Below are 24,210 nucleotides of genomic sequence, written 5' to 3'. Positions count from 1 at the left end.
TTAGAATATCTTGCATAGATTTTTACAGTGTCAATACCTGGGGCCCACCCAAAGAAATTCTAATTTAATCTGGGATGGGGATTATACATAGCTGCTATAAATGTGGTTCTTGGACCAGCATCCTTTTTATCACATAAGAAGTTGCTAGAAAGGCAGAATCTTAGCACTCATCTCAAACTTACTGTAACAGAAACAACATTTTGACAAGATCTTCCAGGTGATTTATATGCACATTAAAATTGAATAAGTGCTACCTTCAGTGTATAAGGTATTATGATAAAATGATGTCTCAGGATGGTTGAGAGAAAGGAGAGGTGTATCACCAAGTATGCCAGGGATTTTCATGGTAAACACACCAATTCTCCACAGTCTATGCTGCAGACCGAGGTCAGTCATGATCATCAGCGAGATCTTGCCTATAGGCTTAACACACTTTATAAGTGTGTTAATGTTGAAGCTGGCCAAAGGGGATTATTTTAAACATTTACACAAAGCAATTTAGATGGACCATGTGAGGGTACGAGGAATATACATTTGGATGAGGATGAATTCAAAAGCTTCTTACTAAAGCACAAAGATGAGGCTATTTAAGTGAATAGTTAAAAGATAACCCAAATCATGCCTGAAAAAATATGGCACAGCCCTAAGGAGCAGAGACAGTAGCAAAGCACTGGCAAAAAATCTCAGATTTGATCTTAACCTGCAGGAGAAGATGTGTTTAGTAAGACCTATTAGTGTATAGTGTATTTGGCTTAAAAGTGGCTTTGGTAAAGAAAATGTCTTAGTCATTTCTAGTGTCTGAGTCTATGTTTGTTGATTGTTTCTAAACCATTTACTTTCATTTATTCTTTAGTCTAGACACATACCCCTTGGTCTAAATGCCATTTTTAAACTTTTATGTCTGTCACTATTCCACTGTTTATCTTTTTGTCGATTTCTACTATATTTTTGAAAGAACACTCGGATTGTGTGTTTTATGGCACCATTCCAACTTTCTGTAGTCTCATTCTGCCCTTATGGTGCTTAGGTCAGATTTTGAATTCTGCTTATTTAATTTCCTTGCAATCTTTCATCATCTATTCTAGCTTTTCATTCATGCCTAGCTGCATCTCTACCACCTTCCACTTTATTTCAACATCTCTTTATCTTCTTAGAGTCTGTATTTCCTTGGCTTCTATTAATAACATGATGTGACGAGTTTTAAAATTTAGTCTCGTTTCTTTTTAAAAATTCTGAAGAGTTTAATTATGCCCTGCATCTGGAGTAGACTTTCTTTAAATTGTGTTAATAAGAGGGGAGTTGACAACGTTGGTGACAGAGGAGGCTCCTGAGCGTCCTTCCTCCCACAGACATGCTGAATGAACAGCTACACCCGGAACAAATTCCCTCCGAATGAAAGCTAGAAATGAGCAACTCCTACACCTCAGGGAAATGAGAAAACGCCTGCAATGAACCAGGTAGGAAAGACTGGGACACACTGTCACCATAAAACCCACTGTCAGCACAGCACCATACAATCAGGAGGGACCCTCCAACTCCCAGAGTATCCCCAAGGAGCAAAGGGTTTGGACTGTTACGTCTAGCAGTACAACATTTAAGACTTCCACCCAAGGGACAAGCCTGTAAAACACCTAGCTCTGAAGGCACACAGGGGTTTGCTTCCATGAGAGCCGTACAACTAAAACAAACAAAGAAGCAGGTCCTAACTGGTGTGTGAGCGTCACTGTGGCTATCTCCCCAGGGCTCAAGGTACCGAGAACAGACAGACCTGTCTCCCACCTTTCCATAGAAAGGATCTATCTACATACTTCACAGTCTGCTGCCTGAGGGTCTGGCTTCTAATTTTAGCAGGCATCTAAGGATGCCCGAGACCCTCCCCAGAGACCGGGGAAGCTAGCAGACACTTTTTCCACCTTATCCCTCTCACCTACTCTCACAATAAAACCGAGTCACCAGTATCTCTCTGGAAGCAGCTTATACACACATCTGGCTTTCCAGCTTTTGTGGCTGACACATGAGGGACAGGCACCCAGATTACCTGGCTCTGATAGCAAAAGGGCTTGCATTCACGAGTTCCATGGGACTGTAACAAAAAAGAAGCCGTTCCTAACGTACAAACGTGTGGGGAGTCACTGTGGCTCTCCCCCATGTGCAAGGGAGCAGGCAAAAATGTCCAGTTCTTCGTCTTTCCATGAAAGACAGAGCACTTTATACTCTGTGTATTTTGGAAGCTAATACTTAGCGGTCCAGCTTCTAACTTAGCATGCATCTGGAGGCTGGCTGCCTCTCTCCTTGGAGACTAGCAATGCTGATGGAGATTTCTATCCCCATCCCCTTCCAAGCTCACTACAACAATAAAACCAAGTTGTCACTATCTTCCTGAAATGAGCTATGCAAGTCTGGTTCCCCGGCTTTTGCAGCTGCTGCCCAAGCAATGGACTCCCAAACAACCAATAGCCAATAGGGCTTACATTCACAAATCCCTCAGGACTATAACGAACAAAGAAGCAGTTTTTAAACAGGTGCAGGAGTTCTCCAGGACAGTTATACACCCAGGCTCAGGGCAGAGGGGGGAGGCAACAAATGCCTGTCTCCAGTTTCTCCCTGAAAAGACCTTAACTACATGCTTTCACAGATGCTGCTTGAGGGTCCAGCTTCTAATCAGCCTGCACCTAGGAGCTGACTGCATTCATCCCCTTTGGGGCGTGGATGGGTCTTGGCACACCATCAACAACTGGGAGGCACTAAGGACAAAGGGGTGGCTTAGAAAGTCACAAAGCCTTGAAAGACAACCAAGAGCTTGGGCTGGGCTGAGTGACGGTACATCTCTTACATGAGACCACTCCTGCAAGACTGGGAGAGGTGGCTGCTTTAAGTTAACATATTATGGGTACCAGTAAAGAAGTTCCCATATATAGTTTAATTAAGTACTTAAAAAAATTCTGTGAGATAGGTGTCAGGTGTCATTATTCCTATTCTTACAAATGAATAAATACATTTCTGCAAATGACAGCCCATGAATGTGCATAATGACAGTAATAGCTAATAACTACAAGTGCTTACTTTACACCTATGACAGTTCTAAAGTTTTATCTATATCAATTCATTTGATCCTTGCAACAATCTCTAGAAGCAGATACCAGTATTATCTATATTTTACAACAAAGGAATTAAGGCATATAGAAGCTACATAACTTGCCCAATATCACATGTGGGAGCCAGGATTCAAGCAAACACATTGCTTGGAGGCTTTGGAGGATGGAATTACTTTGTTGTCTCAGAAAGCCACATACAGCCCAAAAGAGTATGAATGCTTATTCTCTCAAAGAGCTTCCAAATTTCTGAGCACAAAGTAGGGTTGGGTGAAAAGTTCCTTTTTCTGTCTAGCACCTTTGCTTTGCATTTTGGATTTAAGAGTTAACTGCACTTTACTGAAATTACATCCTGGGATTTCATCTTGAGATCGGAAGAGTGATATGTGTATTCTCAACTTCCTTTGTCCATTTAACGGTTGCAATGTTTCCTGTGCTTTTATGAGAATTCAACAGGAAATGTGAAATAAACAGTTATCTGGCTGCCATCTTACTAAGAAGTTTATGAAGAATTTTATTAACCCACTAGTAATTTGTAATACTTCTAACCATAGAATGCTCCTGGTTAAAACAATTTGGTAACTTTCTCTTTGACAATTGTAAAAATCACTCTATCAGCCAATGTGCCTTTAGTCTTCCCTTATTCTGTTATATTATTCTAGCATACAAATCTGATCTTGCTAATCCCTTGCACAATATTTTTTAATGACTCTCCAGGGACTACAGAACAAACTTGAAATTGAGTAAATCAATTTAAATTCATCTGGCCACTGCCCAAATATACAACTTTCTGCCCTCCTACTCCTCCACTTTTTACTTTGAATTTCAACAATCTCAACTATTTGCTGGTCTTGTTCATGTTTTAGTACATTCTGTCTACACACCATACTTCTACTTATCCATCAGAGGGTCTTAAATACTTCCCTAAACTCTACATCTCCCCTCTTTTTTTATGTTTTCTCTTATTTTCCCTCAGTACTTAGTACAATATGTGTGTAATATAAAAAAGTCCATTTACTCATAAAATGCGTATGTATTTAATGTTTTATAATGTGACAGGTGTCCACATCCATGAAGTTTCTTTCCTCACCTCCCTGCCTCCTGCAGGAACTCCAGAGAGGTTCCTTCGAAAAGAGTACTGTCCTCTGTTCTGATCAGGATGTTCCATCCCTTGTCTCCACTCTTTGTCCTGAAGCCTTATATTGATGTCTTCTCCTTTCCTGAGACTTTTCAGACTTTCTCTGTTATTTATTCCTAGTTTGAACTTTGATTCTGTCTTTCTAGTTTCCCCCTTTGGCCAGAAACTCACCCAATAACTCACAGTCTAAACTCTTGTATCCCAACTTAGAAAAGCACTAGAGGCTTCAAAATAAATGCCAGAGTCCTATAGGCACTTATTTTTCTATATTATTTCATTTGCTTAATCAGTCCGTATTAAAGGGAAGAACTGTGTTTATGCCTGGCGTAAAAAAAAACATACATAAACCTAATTAAATGAATGAACAACTAACTTAATTTCTTACTGCTACCTTGGTTAATACAGGGTGATTTTTGACACTGATATTCAACTCCATTTTCCCTCAGGTGGTTATGGTCTAAAAGAGTGCTTTATAAATTGTACTCTGTGGAGTGCTCAGAGGGTGAAGTGAGTCTGCTGTGGGGCGAGGGCGGGGGGAGGCTGGGATGAAAGACACGAAAGAGGGCCAAGCAGGCAGGGCTCCAGGCCGCTCCTGCTCACATGCATTTCAAGCAGACAAAATCCCCTAGTGTGCATTTTACGTATTGGACTTCTTCCAAACATTTCAGCTGAACAAATGTTTCCAAGACTTTAAAAAAAAAAAAAAAAAAACCCACCAAAACCATTGATGCAAAGCTAAACTAGAGAGGGGCAAAGGGTGACTTCCTATAGCACTTAAACCTGTTTTTCTTTGCCTCAATTGTACTGTAATAAGTTTCCATGAACTTAAAACTTTCCTAACTATGATACTGAATTTGCCAAGAAGACAAACAAAGCCTTACATGCTTGGCAAAGTTGCTTCTACATCTTTAATGATGACAGACTCCCCAGGAATATCTGATGGACCAAATCTGCATAAGCAAAAGGATTTATTTACCCAGGCATCTCTTCAAATAGAAAATTCACTGACTTAATAATTCCATATCATTTTAACTGCTTGGCATCTAGAACTTGAAGTGCCTCCTGCTTGGAAGACAATTGTCAACAACGAACACCGTGGAGAGCGCTAACGCAAAAGGGTTAGTAAGCTTAGCACTTACAGGTTTCCTATGGGCAGTAGTAGGATAAATGAGGTATTACTAGTATTGTACCTTTTGTGCCAAAGGCAATATCTAGCACTGTAGTGCTTTACACTACTTGATATGCCAGTCTCCACAGCGTGTTCTTCCAAGCTGATGCTGACAGAGCAAAGTAACACACAGAGACAAAATCCTCTACATTCCTGTGTTCCGTGAAGTAAAAAAGGAGTTTTAAAAAAATCAATGCTTAGGTGGGTGCAACAGAAGAATAAGACAGAAAGTGAGTCAAGAATGCTGGAAAGTTTGAGGTTCCAGACTGGCTAGGAAAGTTAGTTTGGAATGAAAATGTAAAAGTAATGAGAAAAGGATTAGCATTCTCAGAAAGATGAATACTTAAAACCATACATACTGAAATCTTAATAAAACTATGAACAGAGGTGTTGATAAAGAACCTACAACAATGCCCAGTACAGAGTAGCCCCAAATAAAGACTCTTTAAATGACGTTTTTTCCCCTCTAAGAACCATACATTATTCTTAAGTAGTTTTGGAGGGGTGGGGTCCCATTTTGGAAAAATAGCTCTATAGAATGCAGCTGAGATGCAAATTGACGATTGGATTGTGTTGCTGTTTCTTTGATGACATTCCTTCCTTTTGAGTGTCTCCTAGGCTGTTTAGTTTGTGCTGATATAGTCCATAGTTCATTTCTGTTTGTTTTGCCCTTATTTAGATAGGTTTAAGCTTTGTATATAGGTGTAAGCTTTGTACATAATTGGTAAAATTCTGACTATCTTGGGGATGTTTACGTAGCTTATTAAGAGGATTTATTCACTGTCTCTCACAAAACTGGACTCGAATTAACACTGCAATATGTACAGAAATAAACCTTTTTCCTTTAAACTCTAAAAAAAAACAATGCATTATGTTAATTTGAGAATCAAATAAAAATGTATAGTAGACTTAATTTTTTTCCTATCTCCTATGGCTATTAATCCACAACAAAAAATCAAAAGGAGGGGCTTCCCTGGTGGCACAGTGGTTAAGAGTCCGCCTGCCAATGCAGGGGACACGGGTTCGTGCCCCGGTCCAGGAAGATCCCACATGCCACAGAGCGGCTAGGCACGTGTGCCACAACTACTGAGCCTGCGCGTCTGGAGCCTGTGCTCCGCAACGGGAGAGGCCGCGACAGTGAGAGGCCCGCGCAGCGCGATGAAGAGTGGCCCCTACTGGCCGCAACTGGAGAAAGCCCTCGCACAGAAACGACCCACCACAGCCTAAATAAATAAATTAATTTTTAAAAAAAATCAAAAGGAGTGGATAATCTGTCAAAAAGGACTTAAACATTTCAAAGGCACTTCTGAATTTTATTTTTTTCTTTTCTCTTCTCATCACTGATATATCCATATTTTTCAAAGAAAAGGGGCCTCTGTGGGTTTAAGGCAGTGGTTCCTCTCGTGATGTCAATATTTGTGGCAGAGACATCCAGAGACAGTTTGAAGTTTGATGACCCTTTAAGGAAAAGCATGAGATGCCATCCCTGTTCCTTCTATATAGATGGCATATTGATAGCAATGAACAGTATTTGCCAGCATTGGCACAGAAGGAACGCCCCCTTTAGAGCTCAGTATTGAGCCTATAAGGACAAGGAAATGCCGAAATGAGGACACTGAATGTTCATGAAAGTTGTGCTCTGATCCAATGAGACCTAAATTGATGTGTCACACACTTTGCCTTCATTAATGTGTGTTATCACTCAACTTCCTGCCAGAAAGTTCCACACCATCTTCCACTTTTTAAATAAGGCACAGTAGACTAGACAAGAACATTACATTAGTTTGAGAAATACATTTGCCTGCAAATGGTTTTTATGCAATAAAATATTACCCCCAATATTTGAAAATTAGCCTATTGTAAACACTACAAATCATTTAAAAATCACCTCTATACTCACAGAGTGTAGAGTCTGCTAAAACATCATTTTTAAAGTCGTGGCAGCAGATAATAAAATAATACAGAATCTAGTTTTCACTTTCCCTTATTATCTCTCAATGTGTGATGTAAGTCTGCATGCTGAATAAAGAAAGTCATCCGTATTGGTCAACGGCAGCAATACATGAATTCATTCATTTGTGCATGTTTATCTAGCCATCCGTTTACTTGGCACACTGAGTGTGTCCTATGGGGTAGGTAACGGTGCTAGGTGCTAAGGGCCGAAACGCACAAACCATGGTTTCTGCTCTTAAGGGGATGACAGTATGGTGGGATAGATGTATGGAAAATAACACGGACAGTAATAAGAGCTAGCACAGAAGTGAACTTTGGGTGCTCTGGCAGCAGAGGCTAGAAGTCAATCTGCTGCATTCTATAGTTATTTCAGGGGCCAAATGTTTCCATCAGAATCTGAAAAGAATCATGTTCCCTTTGTGACCATATGCTTGAATTTGGATCTTACTCTATCTCTGATAACTTCTCAGCCATAAAATGTCTGTACACGGGGCTTAACTGCGGCTGCCGCACTGCCTGGAGAAGGTGTCTTCTTGGGGAAATCTTCTGTTCAGCTCCACTTATATTTGAAAGAAGTTAACAGTGTCTTTCTCTAAAGGCAAACACTCCTTTGTGACAGTTTCACAAAGCTCTCCTTAGCTTCTCTAAGTGTCACTGTAATTTCAGTTTCCACCGTCAGAGTCAGCTCCCGATATTGTTTTTATTTAAACTGACACTTGCAGCTCTTCAACTGGCCTGCATTCTTCACACTTCTATTCACTTTTGTCTGCACATTAAAATTAAAAAGTGCACCAGTCCTACATAAAATAGAGCTCTCTTTTAAATCAGTGACATGTAGTATTGAAGTTCAGTTCTGTTTCAAGAATGCAATGAGTTTCAGCTCATATTTTAAGATATTTTAAAAATAATAACCATCCTTGAAATGTACTGTAGGATAGAGACCATGATATTACAACATTGTTTTCAGAGACAGAACTTGTAAGAAAAATTGTGTGAGTTTATAATCACTTCACCTTGAAAGCATTCAGAGTTTAAAAAAAATAAATTCTGTTTCTTATAAGCTGACCTCTCCTACTGTGAATTTGACTGTTGCAATCCCAAGAAATACTAGCTCTCCCTTGGATAGTCTTAGTCATTGCTTTCTTATTATCAAACAGCCTAGAACACTGTCCCACACGGATTTTCTTCTTCTGTATCTCATTTCAGAATTTCTCCTCTTCAGTATGCATTAATGCATATCAAATTCCATAATATGTTTTCCACCTACTCCTGTGGCTATCTTTTGCATATAGCAATTGAGAATTTCACATTAGGTCCAAACTATCATATCCCTCAGTATAATAAGTTATTCAGGGAGGCAAGCAGTATGAAGTTGTATTTATTCTCCATTAAGAAGAGAGGGAGAGAAAGAGAGAAAGAAAAAAATATTTACATGTATGCAATCAAATAGAAATACTTTTCTCCCCTTGTCCCCTTTCCTTCCCCCTTATGGGTTGCTACACTTTTCCCAGTGAAGACTGACGCTCTCTTCTCTATTAACATTTATAATATCTAAAAGATGTTCTTGTCAATCTAGAGTATCATCTAGATTGACAGTTATCATCCAATCAATCGTCCATTGCTCCTTGAGTTTATTCATTGGTTTAAAAAAGATTTATTGAGTAGCTACTTCATGTCCATCACTGTGTAAGAAACTGAAGATACAGTGATGGCCATGAGAAATACTATCCTTGGCTTCATGGCCCTTGAGATTTACTGGGAAAGATATTTTAAACAATACTGACTTACATAATTAATTTATATCAATAGCAAGAAATTACAGTAAGTAAAATTAGAGGATTAGGCATGTATATAAATGGACTCTAAAACATCTGAAGGTCAATGATAGCTTCGCTGAGGAAGTTAAGATCTAAAAGATGAATCAGTCGCTGAATGTAGTGGGAATAACACTGTAGACTGCCAAACATAAGGAAGAGCAAACTGAACACACTCGCGGAACAAGAAAATCTAGCTTCTTTAACTAGCTGTTAACAATCTTAATTTACAATTAAGGAAACTGAGGCACAGAGGAGTCAAATATCTGCTCGTGCCACATGCCTAATAAATGGCAATGCAGAGATATAAGCCACGGCTTTCTACCTCCATAGTTCACAAGTTTAACTACTATGCAATACGCATGCCTCTCCTATAACTTCATAAATTCTTATACCTTTCAAGTTACTTCCTTCCAACCAACCATTCTAACTGATGTAGGTGTTAGCGTTTTAGAAATCTTAGTTCTCAGCTTTACAAATATTTTAGGGCTCTTGAATTCTCTATGTCTTTATTATTTCTCTTTTGCTTCACCAGATCTCCAGAATTACCAACTAAAGCAGAAAACTACACTTGCTTTGGAACAAGAGATGTTGTGTGGACGAAGGAAGGGAAATGGAATCAGAAATACTTTGGTTGTTTTTCATAGGACTTAGTTGACCCGTCATGAAACCTCATTTGTTTATACAATCAGTTTTGATTTTTAGAATTATATTGCTGATGAATGGAGTTATGAAACAGCACGGTATATGCTGGAAACTATAAGATATTCAGTGTTGATGAAGAATAATACTTAAAGCAAGGAATAATAAGAGATAAGGCAGGAGAAAGATCATAGACTGCTTTGTATGACATTTAAAAAATGCCTGTTTTATTCTGAAGATATTTTGTACACAAGTAAAGGTTTCAAGCATGGAAATGATAAGTTAATATTTGCATTTTTAGAAAGATTGCTTTGATTGTAGAATAAATAGCATATTAATTTGAAGCAGACAGGACATGGAGTTCTGTTAGAAGCCATTGCCATAGTCAAGGTGAATGATGATTAAAGCCTGTATTAGAGGAGTAGCAGTAATGATGATGGAGAGGTAATTCTGTAAAAAATATTTCAGAGGTAGAATATGAAATATTAGACATTTTACTGGATCTGGGGAAGAGTGAAGAATCAAGTCTAATCCCAGGTAACAAGATCCAGTGACTCACTGACTGGAGGGACCTCCAACAGAGAAACAGCATACACAAAGAGGAACATACAATTATTGGGGAATAATTAAATCTCTTTAGTGTCTATACGTGATTCTCTATAATAAAACAGAATTTCAAATGGAAGGAGCTTGAGTCATTCCTGCAAAAGGTTATAAAAGGAGGCTATTGACTCACTATTGCTATACAGAGATAATGTTTTCAACTCCTTTCAAAGGCAAACCTGATTACTCTTGTTAAAATTAATTTTAACAACATTCTTATAATTTTAGGGTTTCAAGTATTACCATCACTTCACACCATTTGCATCAAATAACAAACCAGAAAGAAATGCGGATCCCTCAAATGGACTCCATTTCAAAGGAGAAAAGTTTTAAATGGAGAATTATAAATGCCGAAGTACAGGCTGCTTTTAAAATTTCAATGTTACCTTCCCTTTCAAGTTTATTTAGCAAACAACAATTGAGCGACTATTATGCATTCAGGCCCCTGCCTGGTTCTGCAGAAATAATCAGTTGAATTGCTTCTGTCTTATCCAAGCGGAAGCACAGACTTACAAATCTACCTTCCCTTTGTTCCCTATCAAATTCTTCCACCTCCTGATTCCTACAGTTAATACGTTGCTACTCTTCTAGACTGATTAGAGATTTTCAGTTTTTATATCTTTTCATTATACGTTTAAAAATTTGATAATTTTAGCGTAGATTCATGTTCTGCCTCATATCCTAAACCAGAAAAATATTAAGATCATGTCCACGACAATTATACATGCAGTATTTTGTATATTTACTTATTTGAAACACTTTTCCTTGTAAAATAATTATGTTCCTTATATATTGAAATATTATACTCTGTGTAATTTATTAATGTTTATTTTAAATGCCACAACAATCTGATAATATGAGACGTTATTCCCACTTCACAGATGAGAAAATCTGAAGCTCAGCGCGATCACAGAGCTGAGAACTTCCATAATACTAATTCATCTGAAAGTACTATAAAATATGCTTACCCTTCTAAAATACCTTTGTATAGCATAATTAAATTTCTTCTGATTCCTCTTTTCCCTGCACCTCACTCCTCATTATCTTTGTGGACTTCAAGGAACAGAAAATGTAACAGTCTTAAAAATTCCAATCAGGGACATATCTTTGGTTTTGCCAGCTTTCCCATGGAAACTGTGTTAAAGTCAATACTTAACATTTCAGGTAAAAGGTATATTACTTTTACATTTTATTGATGTTGCATTTTGCCTACTTTGGCTATTGCAAAAGTTTTTTTTCCTTCCAAAAGATTATGAAAATAATGTTCTTCAAATTTACATTTTTCCACAGGGACTTGAAAGGCATTATTGCTAGAATTCATTTCACCAAATGATGTATTGCTTTTCTTAGGAAAAAATGTAAGATTTGGAGATCAAATTGAGCATTTTCAAACCTCTGCAAAATGTGCATCTGACCTTCCTTCTGACCAAAAGGAAAAGAAATAAGAAAAAAAAAAAAAAAAAAGTAAAGTGAATAAAGGCATCCTTGATTCTGAAATGATCACATGTATGCAACTCTCAAAGCTGGTGCTTCTGTCTCCACAATTGCATTGCTGACTTTCTGAAACATAATGTGGCTGTGAGCTTCTGAAAGCAGCGGGGCTGGGTAACAAACAGCGGATGATAAAATATGTGTCTTTAGTTAACCTCAAGGCATAATCCCACCAATGGAGTGTAAAAGAAGTTAAGATGAAGAAAGTAACTTTTGATTTACATTTAACACCACTTTCTTAGTTCATAGATGATGAAATTAAGACACAGAGCAATGGAATTATTTACTCAGATCTTTGTCACACTCCATGCAATGTACATCAATGAAACCTTACTGGTGCCTTTTGCATCAGACATCAATGTACATTCTATGCTGGAGTTTGGCCAACGGAGATGGAGAATGAGATATTTTAAATTGTTCTTCAAAATAAAATAAATACACAATCAATCAACAATATTTATTGAGCATGTACTTTAACTGTCAGCAATATCAAGAAGTTGCCAACTATAGGAGCTCATGAAATAGATGTCTTGCAGTAGCATTCTTAACTCAGCTAGTGTTTAGAGTCAGCTTGCTTCCCTCCATTCTCTCTCTCCAACAGTGATAAAGGGTAGTATTGCAAACACCCTATCCAAAGGTCACATCATGTCAAAATCATGAATTTTATTTCAATTTCCAAAGGGGCTTTGTGTAGGTGTTTCAACATTCACTAATTGCATTTGAGCCGTGTTGTAAAAATATTTTACCTTACCTGCATGTCTTTCACATAAGGTTCCCCAAGCATGCTACAAATGAGCAACAGTCACTTTCAGGTTTCAAAACAGTCTGCTAGACTGACTAGTGGGGTTTAAAATTCTCCGAATCCAGATGATATAAACTTCACTGGATTTCTGAGCAGGCAATCACAGTAAGGTTTTGAAACAGGATGATAATCATCACTGGAGTTGGACATGATAAAGGAAAGATGGAAGTAGGTCTTAGGGGAATGAGTTACCAAAAAACAGACTTGCACCTGTGCGTGGAGTTTTAGCATTTCCGAAGTGGGAGGAAAATTCGCTGTCACTTACTTTAAATGACTTCCCACTACATGTGAAGAATTTGAGGCCAGGACAGGGCAATGGACGTATTCCACATCATGTAGCTAGGTAGAAGAGAAGCAGGAATTAGAATCTATTTATTCTGAATTTATAATAATTATGGCTATATAAACATTGAATATGCTTCTTTGTGAGGTAATATTTTATAAAATATATCCTTGATTCATTTGTGATTATACTGAGTTTAATCTGCTTTCCTGAAATGTTGATAGTCATCACAAAATTAACCGAACACACTTCACATGAGAACTCTTTTCATATATGAAGACATTCTTAGTATCTATTCATTCTTCCCTAACTGTTCTCTCCATTTTGCTCCCAATCTATCTTATACATCAAGTTCACTTCACCATTGTGATCTGATTTAAACAAAGCACAGTGAAAATCTTACCTCCCATTTCCCTCCCCCCTTAAAACTGGGATTTTAGTTTTGAGAGGAAAAAAAAAAACCTTCCATTTTAATTCACACTGAGATTACAATCAAATAAAACCCCTAAGAAATAGAAGCACAGAATTTTTGGATTGGAATGAGGCGGTAACCATTATCTCATTTCGCTACACTTTTATGCTTAAATCTCCCCTACAATTCCCGCTTGAAGTGGCTCTCCCCTGCCTACATTTGAACAATTTCAGTGACAGGCTAACATACTGCCACCAAAGAGAGCTTGCTTCATGTCTAAAATAGCTCTAGCTGTTAGCTCTTCCTTATTTTTTGCTGAAATTCTGTCCCTGTAGCAACCAAAAATTGGCCCTAGTTTGCATTCTTGGGGCCATAGAGCCTCATGGCAATACTTCAAATATTTACAAGCAGCTGTCCTATTCTCTCTGAATCTTTTCTACTCCAAGCAAAATATCCTAATTTTCCTCAACTGATCTTATATAATAAGGTTTAGAGTCTCCCTTAACTCTCTTGATTACCTAATTCCTGTTCTCTAAAACAAACTCAATTTGTTTATATCTCATTTCAAGTACTGTATAAAGAATGAAAAGGGTTTCTACAGATGTATCTGGCCAGTGCCAAACATTCTACTTAATATATGGATAGCAATAGAATCCAAGAACACAATTTATTTTTTGATGACTACTTAGCTCTGATGATCCCTCTGAAACTTGCTGATGGCTAAATCTCTTATGTCTTTTTTCAGATGTGCTGCCACTGAGCTGCAACTCCTCACCCTGAATCTCTGCCATTAGAATGTCAGAGCCAAGTGTAAACATCTATCAACTTCCCTTACATTTCACTTTCCTTTCTTTTTTTTTTTAAACATCTTTATTGGAGTATACTTGCTTTACAATGATGTGTTAGTTTCTGTTTTATAACAAAGTGAATCAGTTACACATATACATATGTTCCCATATCTCTTCCCTCTTGCATCTCCCTCCCTCCCACCCTCCCCATCCCACCCCTCTAGGTGGTCACAAAGCACCGAGCTGATCTCCCTGTGCTATGCGGCTGCTTCCCACTAGCTATCTATTTTACATTTGGTAGTGTATATATGTCCATGACACTCTCTCACTTTGTCCCAGCTTACCCTTACCCCTGCCCATATCCTCAAGTCCATTCTCTAGTAGGTCTGTGTCATTATTCCCATCTTGCCTCTAGGTCCTTCATGACCTTTTTTTTTTTTTTCTAGATTCCATATATATGTATTAGCATATGGTATTTGTTTTTCTCTTTCTGACTTACTTCACTCTGTATGACAGACTCTAGGTCCATCCACCTCACTACAAAAATTCAATTTCATTTCTTTTTATGGCTGAGTAATATTCCATTGTATATATGTGCCACATCTTCTTTATCCATTCATCTGTTGATGGACACTTCGGTTGTTTCCATGTCCTGGCTATTGTAAATAGAGCTGCAATGAACATTTTGGTACATGACTCTTTTTGTGTGTGTGTGTGTGTTAGCTTCTGCTTTATAACAAAGTGAATCAGTTATACATATACAATATGTTCCCATATCTCTTCCCTCTTGCATCTCCCTCCCTCCCACCCTCCCCATCCCACCCCTCTACGTGGTCACAAAGCACCGAGCTGATCTCCCTGTGCTATGCGGCTGCTTCCCACTAGCTACCTATTTTACATTTGGTAGTGTATATATGTCCGTGACACTCTCTCACCCTGTCACATCTCACCCCACCCCCTCCCCATATCCTCAAGTCCATTCTCTAGTAGGTCTGTGTCTTTATTCCCGTCTTGCCACGAGGTTCTTCATGGCTTTTTTTTCCCTTAGATTCCGTATATATGTGTCAGCATACTGTATTTGTTTTTCTCTTTCTGACTTACTTCACTCTGTATGACAGACTCTAACTCCATCCACCTCATTACAAATACCTCCATTTCATTTCTTTTTATGGCTGAGTAATATTCCATTGTATATATGTGCCACATCTTCTTTATCCATTCATCTGTCGATGGACATTTAGGTTGCTTCCATGTCCTGGCTATTGTAAATAGAGCTGCAATGAACATTTTGGTACAAGAGTCTTTTTGACCTATGGTTTTCTCAGGGTATATGCCCAGTAGTGGGATTGCTGGATCGTATGGTAGTTCTATTTGTAGTTTTTTAAGGAACCTCCATACTGTTCTCCATAGTGGCTGTATCAATTTACATTCCCACCAACAGTGCAAGAGAGTTCCCTTTCCTCCACACCCTCTCCAGCATTTATTGTTTCTAGATTTTTTGATGATGGCCATTCTGACCGGTGTGAGATGATATCTCATTGTAGTTTTGATTTGCATTTCTCTAATGATTAATGATGTTGAGCATTCTTTCATGTGTCTGTTGGCCATCTGTATATCTTCTTTGGAGAAATGTCTATTTAGGTCTTCTGCCCATTTTTGGATTGGGTTGTTCGTTTTTTTGTTATTGAGCTGCATGAGCTGCTTGCAAATCTTGGAGATTAATCCTTTGTCAGTTGCTTCATTTGCAAATATTTTCTCCCATTCTGATGGTTGTCTTTTGGTCTTGTTTATGGTTTCCTTTGCTGTGCAAAAGCTTTTAAGTTTCATTAGGTCCCATTTGTTTATTTGTGTTCTTATTTCCATTTCTCTGGGAGCTGGGTCAAAAAGAATCTTGCTGTGATGTATGTCATAGAATGTTCTGCCTATGTTTTCCTCTAAGAGTTTGATAGTGTCTGGTCTTACACTTAGGTCTTTAATCCATTTTGAGTTTATTTTTGTGCATGGTGTCAGGGAGTGTTCTAATTTCATACTTTTACATGTATCTGTCCAATTTTCCCAGCACCACTTATTGAAGAGGCTGTCTTTTCTCCACTGTATATGCTTGCCTCCTTTATCAAAGATAAGGTGACCATATGTACGTGGGTTTATCTCTGGGCTTTCTATCCTGTTCCATTGATCAATATTTCTGTTTTTGTGCCAGTACCAAACTGTCTTGATTACTGTAGCTTTGTAATATAGTCTGAAGTCAGGGAGCCTGATTCCCCCAGCTCCATTTTTCGTTCTCAAGATTGCTTTGGCTATTCGGGGTCTTTTGTGTTTCCATCCAAATTGTGAAATTTTTTGTTCTAGTTCTGTGAAAAATGCCAGTGGTAGTTTGATAGGGATTGCATTGAATCTGTAGATTGCTTTGGGTAGTAGAGTCATTTTCACAATGTTGATTCTTCCAATCCAAGAACATGGTATATCTCTCCATCTATTTGTATCATCTTTAATTTCTTTCATCAGTGTCTTATAATTTTCTGCATACAGGTCTTTTGTCTCCTTAGGTAGGTTTATTCCTAGATATTTTATTCTTTTTGTTGCAATGGTAAACGGGAGTGTTTTCTTAATTTCACTTTCAGATTTTTCGTCATTAGTGTATAGAAATGCAAGAGATTTCTGTGCATTAATTTTGTATCCTGCTACTTTACCAAATTCATTGATTAGCTCTAGGAGTTTTCTGGTAGCATCTTTAGGATTCTCTATGTATAGTATCATGTCATCTGCAAACAGTGACAGCTTTACTTCTTCTTTTCCGATTTGGATTCCTTTTATTTCTTTGTCTTCTCTGATTGCTGTGGCTAACACTTCCAAAACTATGTTGAATAATAGTGGTGAGAGTGGGCAACCTTGTCTTGTTCCTGATCTTAGTGGAAATGGTTTCAGTTTTTCACCATTGAGGACAATGTTGGCTGTGGGTTTGTCATATATGGCCTTTATTATGTTGAGGAAAGTTCCCTCTATGCCTACTTTCTGCAGGACTTTTATCATAAATGGGTGTTGAATTTTGTCGAAAGCTTTCTCTGCATCTATTGAGATGATCATATGGTTTTTCTCCTTCAATTTGTTAATATGGTGTATCACATTGATTGATTTACGTATATTGAAGAATCCTTGCATTCCTGGGATAAACCCCACTTGATCATGGTGTATGATCCTTTTAATGTGCTGTTGGATTCTGTTTGCGAGTATTTTGTTGAGGATTTTTGCATCTATGTTCATCAGTGATATTGGCCTGTAGTTTTCTTTCTTTGTGACATCTTTGTCTGGTTTTGGTATCAGGGTGATGGTGGCCTCGTAGAATGAGTTTGGGAGTGTTCCTCCCTCTGCAATATTTTGGAAGAGTTTGAGAAGGCTAGGTGTTAGCTCTTCTCTAAATGTTTGATAGAATTCGCCTGTGAAGCCATCTGGTCCTGGGCTTTTGTTTGTTGGAAGATTTTTAATAACAGTTTCAATTTCAGTTCTTGTGATTGGTCTGTTCATATTTTCTATTTCTTCCTGGTTCAGTCTCGAAAGGATGTGCATTTCTAAGAATTTGTCCATTTCTTCCAGGTTGTCCATTTTATTGGCATAGAGTTGCTTGTAGTAATCTCTCATGATCCTTTGTATTTCTGCAGTGTCACTTGTTACTTCTCCTTTTTCATTTCTAATTCTATTGATCTGAGTCTTCTCCCTTTTTTTCTTGATGAGTCTGGTTAATGGTTCATCAATTTCGTTTATCTTCTCAAAGAACCAGCTTTTAGTTTTATTGATCTTTGCTATCATTTCATTTCTTTTTCATTTATTTCTGATCTGATCTTTATGATTTCTTTCCTTCTGCTAACTTTGGGGTTCTTTGTTCTTCTTTCTCTAATTGCTTTAGCTGTAAGGTTAGGTTGTTTATTTGAGATGTTTCTTGTTTCTTAAGGTAGGACTGTATTGTTATAAACTTCCCTCTTAGAACTGCTTTTGCTGCATCCCATAGGTTTTGGGTCATTGTGTTTTCATTGTCATTTGTTTCTAGGTATTTTTTGATTTCCTCTTTGATTTCTTCAGTGATCTCTTGGTTATTAACTAGTGTGTTGTTTAACCTCTGTGTGTTTGTATTTCTTACAGATTTTTCCTGTAATTGATATCTAGTCTCATAGTGTTGTGGTCAGAAAAGACACTTGATACGATTTCAATTTTCTTAAATTTACCACGGCTTGATTTGTGACCCAAGATATGATATATCCTGGAGAATGTTCCATGAGAACTTGAGAAGAATGTGTATTCTATTGTTTTTGGTTGGAATGTCATAGAAATATCAATTAAGTCCGTCTTGTTTAATGTATCATTTAAAGCTTGTGTTTCCTTATTTATTTTCATTTTGGATGATCTGTCCATTGGTGAAAGTGGGGTGTTAAAGTCCCCTACTATGATTGTATTACTGTCAATTTCCCCTTTTATGGCTGTTAGTATTTGCCTTATGTATTGAGGTGCTCCTATATTGGGTGCATAAATATTTACAGTTGCTATATCTTCCTCTTTGATTGATCCCTTGATCATTATGTAGTGTTCTTCTTTGTCTCTTGTAATACTCTTTATTTTAAAGTCTATTTTGTCTGATATGAGAATTGCTACTCCAGCTTTCTTTTGATTTCCATTTGCATGGAATATCTTTTTCCATCCCCTCACTTTCAGTCTGTATGTGTCCCTAGGTCTGAAGTGGGTCTCTTGTAGACAGCATTTATACAGGTCTTGTTTTTGTATCCATTCAGCCAGTCTATGTCTTTTGGTGGGAGCATTTAATCCATTAACATTTAAGGTAATTATCGATATGTATGTTCCTATTACAATTTTGTTAATTGTTTTGGGTTTGTTATTGTAGGTCTTTTCCTTCTCTTGTGTTTCCTGCCTAGAGAAGTTCCTTTAGCATTTGTTGTAAAGCTGGTTTGGTGGTGCTGAATTCTCTTAGCTTTTGCTTGTCTGGAAAGGTTTTAATTTCTCTGTCAAATCTGAATGAGATCCTTGCTGGGTAGAGTAATCTTGGTTGTAGGTTTTTCCCCTTCATCACTTTAAATATGTCCTGCCACTTCCTTCTGGCTTGCAGAGTTTCTGCTGAAAGATCAGCTGTTAATCTTATGGGGATTCCCTTGTGTGTTATTTGTTGTTTTTCCCTTGCTGCTTTTAATATTTTTCCTTTGTATTTAATTTTTGATAGTTTGATTAATACCTGTCTTGGCAAGTTTCTCCTTGGATTTATACTGTATGGGACTCTCTGTGCTTCCTGGACTTGATTAACTATTTCCTTTCCCATATTAGGGAAGTTTTCAACTATGATCTCTTCAAATATTTTCTCAGTATCTTTTTTTTTTCTCTTCTTCTTCTGGGACCCCTATAATTCAATGTTGGTGCATTTAATGTTGTCCCAGAGGTCTCTGAGAGTGTCCTCAATTCTTTACATTTTGTTTTCTTTATTCTGCTCTGCAGTAGTTATTTCCACTATTTTATCTTCCAGGTCACTTATCCATTCTTCTGCCTCATTTATTCTGCTAATGATCCCTTCTAGAGAATTTTAAATTTCATTTACTGTGTCGTTCACCACTCTTTGTTTGCTCTTTAGTTCTTCTAGGTCCTTGTTAAACATTTCTTGTATTTTCTCCATTCTATTTCCAAGATTTTGGACCATCTTTACTGTCATTACTCTGAATTCTTTTTCAGGTAGACTGCCTATTTCCCCTTAATTTGTTAGGTCTGGTGGGTTTTCACCTTGCTCCTTCATCTGATGTGTGTTTCTCTGTCTTCTCATTTTGCTTAACTTACTGTGTTTGGGGTCTCCTTTTTGCAGGCTGCAGGTTTGTAGTTCCCGTTGTTTTTGGTGTCTGCCTCCAGTGGCTAAGGTTGGTTCAGTGGGTTGTGTAGGCTTCCTGGTGGAGGGGACCAGTGCCTGTGTCCTGGTGGATAAGGCTGGATCTTGTCTTTCTGATGGGCAGGTCCACGTCTGGCGGTGTGTTCTGGGTTTTCTGTGGCCTTTTTATGATTTTAGGCAGCCTCTCTGCTAATGGATGGGGTTGTGTTCCTGTCTTCCTAGTTGTTTGGCATAGGATGTCTAGCACTGTAGCTTGCTGGTCGTTGAGTGTAGCTGGGTCTTGTTGTTGAGATGGAGATCTCTGGGATATTTTCACCGTTTGATATTACGTGGAGGTGGGAGGTCCCTTGTGGACCAATGTCCTGAACTTGGCTCTCCCACTTCAGAGGCACAGCCCTGATGCCTGGTGAGGCGTCTCCTGTGGATTTTAAAGACCACAATTTGCTGCCTTCTAATTCTGGATTTCTGAATGCTTTCCGTTCTTTACTGTTCCTCTTTAAAGTCACTGAGGGTAGGGTCAATGATTAGGAGAAATGGTCTGTTGACATCCAAATTGTGCTGCTACAAGCTTTAGTTTTCTATCCATTCTGTTTTCTTTTAGGAAGTCTGAGGTCTTCTGCCAGCATTCAGTAGGTGTTCTGTAGGAGTTGTTCCACATGTAGCTGTATTTCTGATGTATTTGTGGGGAGGAAGGCAATCTCCATGTCTCACTCCTCCGCCATCTTGAAGGTCTCTTGTAAAGAATTCAGTTCAGAATAGGCAATGTAGGGTTAGGAGCATGTGAGCTCCCTATTGATAGCTCTAACCAGTAAATGAAGCCTTCTTCATTCTGTACCATCTGTAGACTCCATGTGGTCCTCCAAACTCTGGAACTTCACACTCCAGAGGCCCTCTTTTTGACATCACATTTCACTTTCTTAAATTTGATCCTTGAGTTTTGCTATTTATGTTTTTTGAGGAGAGATTCTGATTTAGTTCTCAACATTTTTATTATTTCTTGCACTTTGTTTTGTTACTAAGTAGTATGAACATGTTTTTGCTTAAACTGATAAAAAGACAGATTTTCCATAATTTATGTTGCCAAATTTTTAAAAGATCATTAATATCAGTATCGATGTGTCAGAAAATGGGTACTTTTTTTTCTCTCCATATGGGAGTGATAAATTAACTATTTGGAAACAAGTGAGTGTAAATTTTGTAATATTCGTACCATGAATAATAAAGAGAATTAAGAATGATAATGTAGGTGCATAATTATTGACCTGGAGGAATGTTCATAATATATGCAGAATGATAAAAACAAATCCAAAAAATAAGGTAGCTTATGTCCCCTTTCAGCTAATATAAAAACAAAATAGTGTCTCCTTTGTATCTGTTAAGTCAGTCACAGCCTTTGCCTTCTATTTCCCATTCTTCACTATTACCCAAAATTGTATAGCGGTTTTCTAAGTGTAGTAATAAATAAGAATTATTTTATCACTTTGGGATGTAAATTATAAATAAAAACAAAATACTCGAGGAAAATAAATGCTAAAAGATACTACTGCTGAGTTCAATATAATATTTTATAAAATACTCAAATTTGGGCTTCCCTGGTGGCGCAGTGGTTGAGTATCTGCCTGCTAATGCAGGGGACACGGGTTCGAGCTGTGGTCTGGGAGGATCCCACATGCCGCGGAGCAACTAGGCCCGTGAGCCACAACTACTGAGCCTGTGCGTCTGGAGCCTGTGCTCCGCAACAAGAGAGGCCTCGATAGTGAGAGCCCCGCGCACCATGATGAAGAGTGGCCCCCGCTTGCCGCAACTAGAGAAAGCCCTTGCACAGAAACGAAGACCCAAAATAGCCAAAAAATAAAAATAAATAAAAATTTTTAAAAAAATGCTCAAATTATTAAAACTGTGCACAAGGTATTATCAATATTGTTGAAGTCTGGTAAGTAATAGCAAACCATAAACACTAAAAATTTTTAACTTGCCTAGTCTGACTATGGTTTTTTCTTATACCTGATGTCAATAACATGGGAATCACACAGCATTATTTTTCATAATTTTATATATAAATGATTGCTGCTATTCATGGAGTGTTTACTCCATGACATTTGTTGCAACTGAAAACCAAAAAATCTCCAGAATTTGTCTTAGAAAAAAAAAGATACTTGGGTATTATTATCTAATAAAAGAAAGCAAACTAATTTATACAATCCACATGAGTGGTAACTTGTCTTGATGGAAAGCACTAGACTTAGAATTAACTGTGCTCAATTTTTGTCTTTTTTCCCATTTGTGACATCCTGGGAAAATACCTGGACTTCGTACAAAATATTTAAGTTCCAAAATGAGCATGGTGCATTCATCTCTAGTCTTCTTATCTAAGGTTTAATTGACACTCTGATTCAAGAGGAAAATGATAGGCACCTTAAACTCATAACTGGATAGTTATATCTACCATGGATTCATTAGGTAATAAGATATCAGTGATTTTTTTGTAAAATTTCAATTACTGTGTTGTCAAAAACTATAGGATAATGGTTAAGACTATGAGCTTTAGCATATGAAAGATCTGTTTAAAATTCTAAATCCACTGTTCCTTATGTGGCCAACTGTATTCATTAGACTGTAAGCCACAGGAAAGCAAGGACTATGTCTACATTCTTCACCACTGATTACCAGGGACTAGTACCATGCTTAGATAGTTGGATGCTCAACAAAAGGAAAAATGAGGAATAAATGAATTTAACTCTCTAAATCAAATGTGGCTAATTATACCTACATCATAAGGTTGTTGTGAGAATGGGATTAGTTAATACATGTAAAGGTTTTAATACAGTTCTTGGCAAGTATTATAATTAAATAAATAGGAAGTAAATATGCAACTCATGATAATCATTGCATTATCCCGAATTCTCAGACAAATCTAGAAAGAACTCTTTGAAAAAGATTATGAGAATGCTTTACCCCTTACATATATCATGTAAATGTGTGGTCTCTAAATTATTGACATATTTTTCTTCTTTCATTTCTCAACATCAGGATCATAGAATTATGAGAATACACACCTTGGATTGCTAGATACCACTGCTTATTTCTGAGACTCTACCCTCATTTATGCAGTCCAACTGGAGTCTGACTTTTATATTTCCACATTTCATTTGGGTGATAACTGCATGAGTGTAGACACCTACTGTGTCTTTGCATTCTTGTCAATTGAGACTTTCCTCTAATGGCAAATTGCCTGCAGTTCTTTCTCTTCCTGAAAGAAAAAAACCGCACAACACAAAACCAAAAATGCTACCCACAGACGCTCATCATTATTTTCTCTCTTCCAGAGAACCAGCAAGTACAAAGAAAATCTCTTTACCCTCATCTCAGGTAGTTTAGCATCGACCTTGGATGATTATAGACCTAATTTCTCTCTTCTCTAATTTGAAAAGGATCCAAATAAATGTTTTATATCAACAGATACCCAACCAAAATAACATTCCCTTTTAATTTTTATGAATATCATGGTAGGTACAAGTGTAATTGTAGCATCTTCCCAATGACAATGAAATCAACTTGATAGAGAGATGTTGCTGTTACTGTTCTTTGTTCACTAGAAATGAGGACAGTATACCGATATGGTCTAACATATTTATATATAAATTAATTTGAATCATAGAATATTAGAAGGAAAGAGGACTACAGTCCAGCATCTTGTCTTGGACTGGGTTCCCCAGAAGAAGAAACCTAACTGAGGATTTGCAGCAAGTGATGTATTAGGGAAGCACCCTTAGCCAGATGGGTAAGAAAACAGAAGAAGCAGGACAGGGAAGAAGTCAAGAAAGGGTGTGATTTCAGGCAAAGTTCTAGCCTCAGCCTAATCATGAAGGGGAGCTCTGGAGGGTAAATAACACCTCAGAGTCTATTCCAACCAGCAACAGAGGGGCTAAGCCTTCGCACTCCTGCATGAGGCAGTCTTTGGCTAAGAGCTGCTGCAGTGGCATGTAAATTATCATGTACTTTTGGCTGCTTGCATTTTCCAGTGAATTGTGTCCTGTTTTATGAAGAGCAGCAGAGATGCAAGTCATTAGAAGTTAAAGAACAGGGACATTGGGGAAAGACCATACAGAAACAGTAAAAGGACCCAAGGGGAACATTGAGTGTCTATTACACGGG

Source organism: Balaenoptera borealis (assembly GCF_965194805.1).
Source record: "Balaenoptera borealis genome assembly, chromosome: 6".
In the NCBI taxonomy this organism is placed as follows: domain Eukaryota; kingdom Metazoa; phylum Chordata; class Mammalia; order Artiodactyla; family Balaenopteridae; genus Balaenoptera; species Balaenoptera borealis.
Note: the sequence above shows the minus strand (reverse complement) of the source record.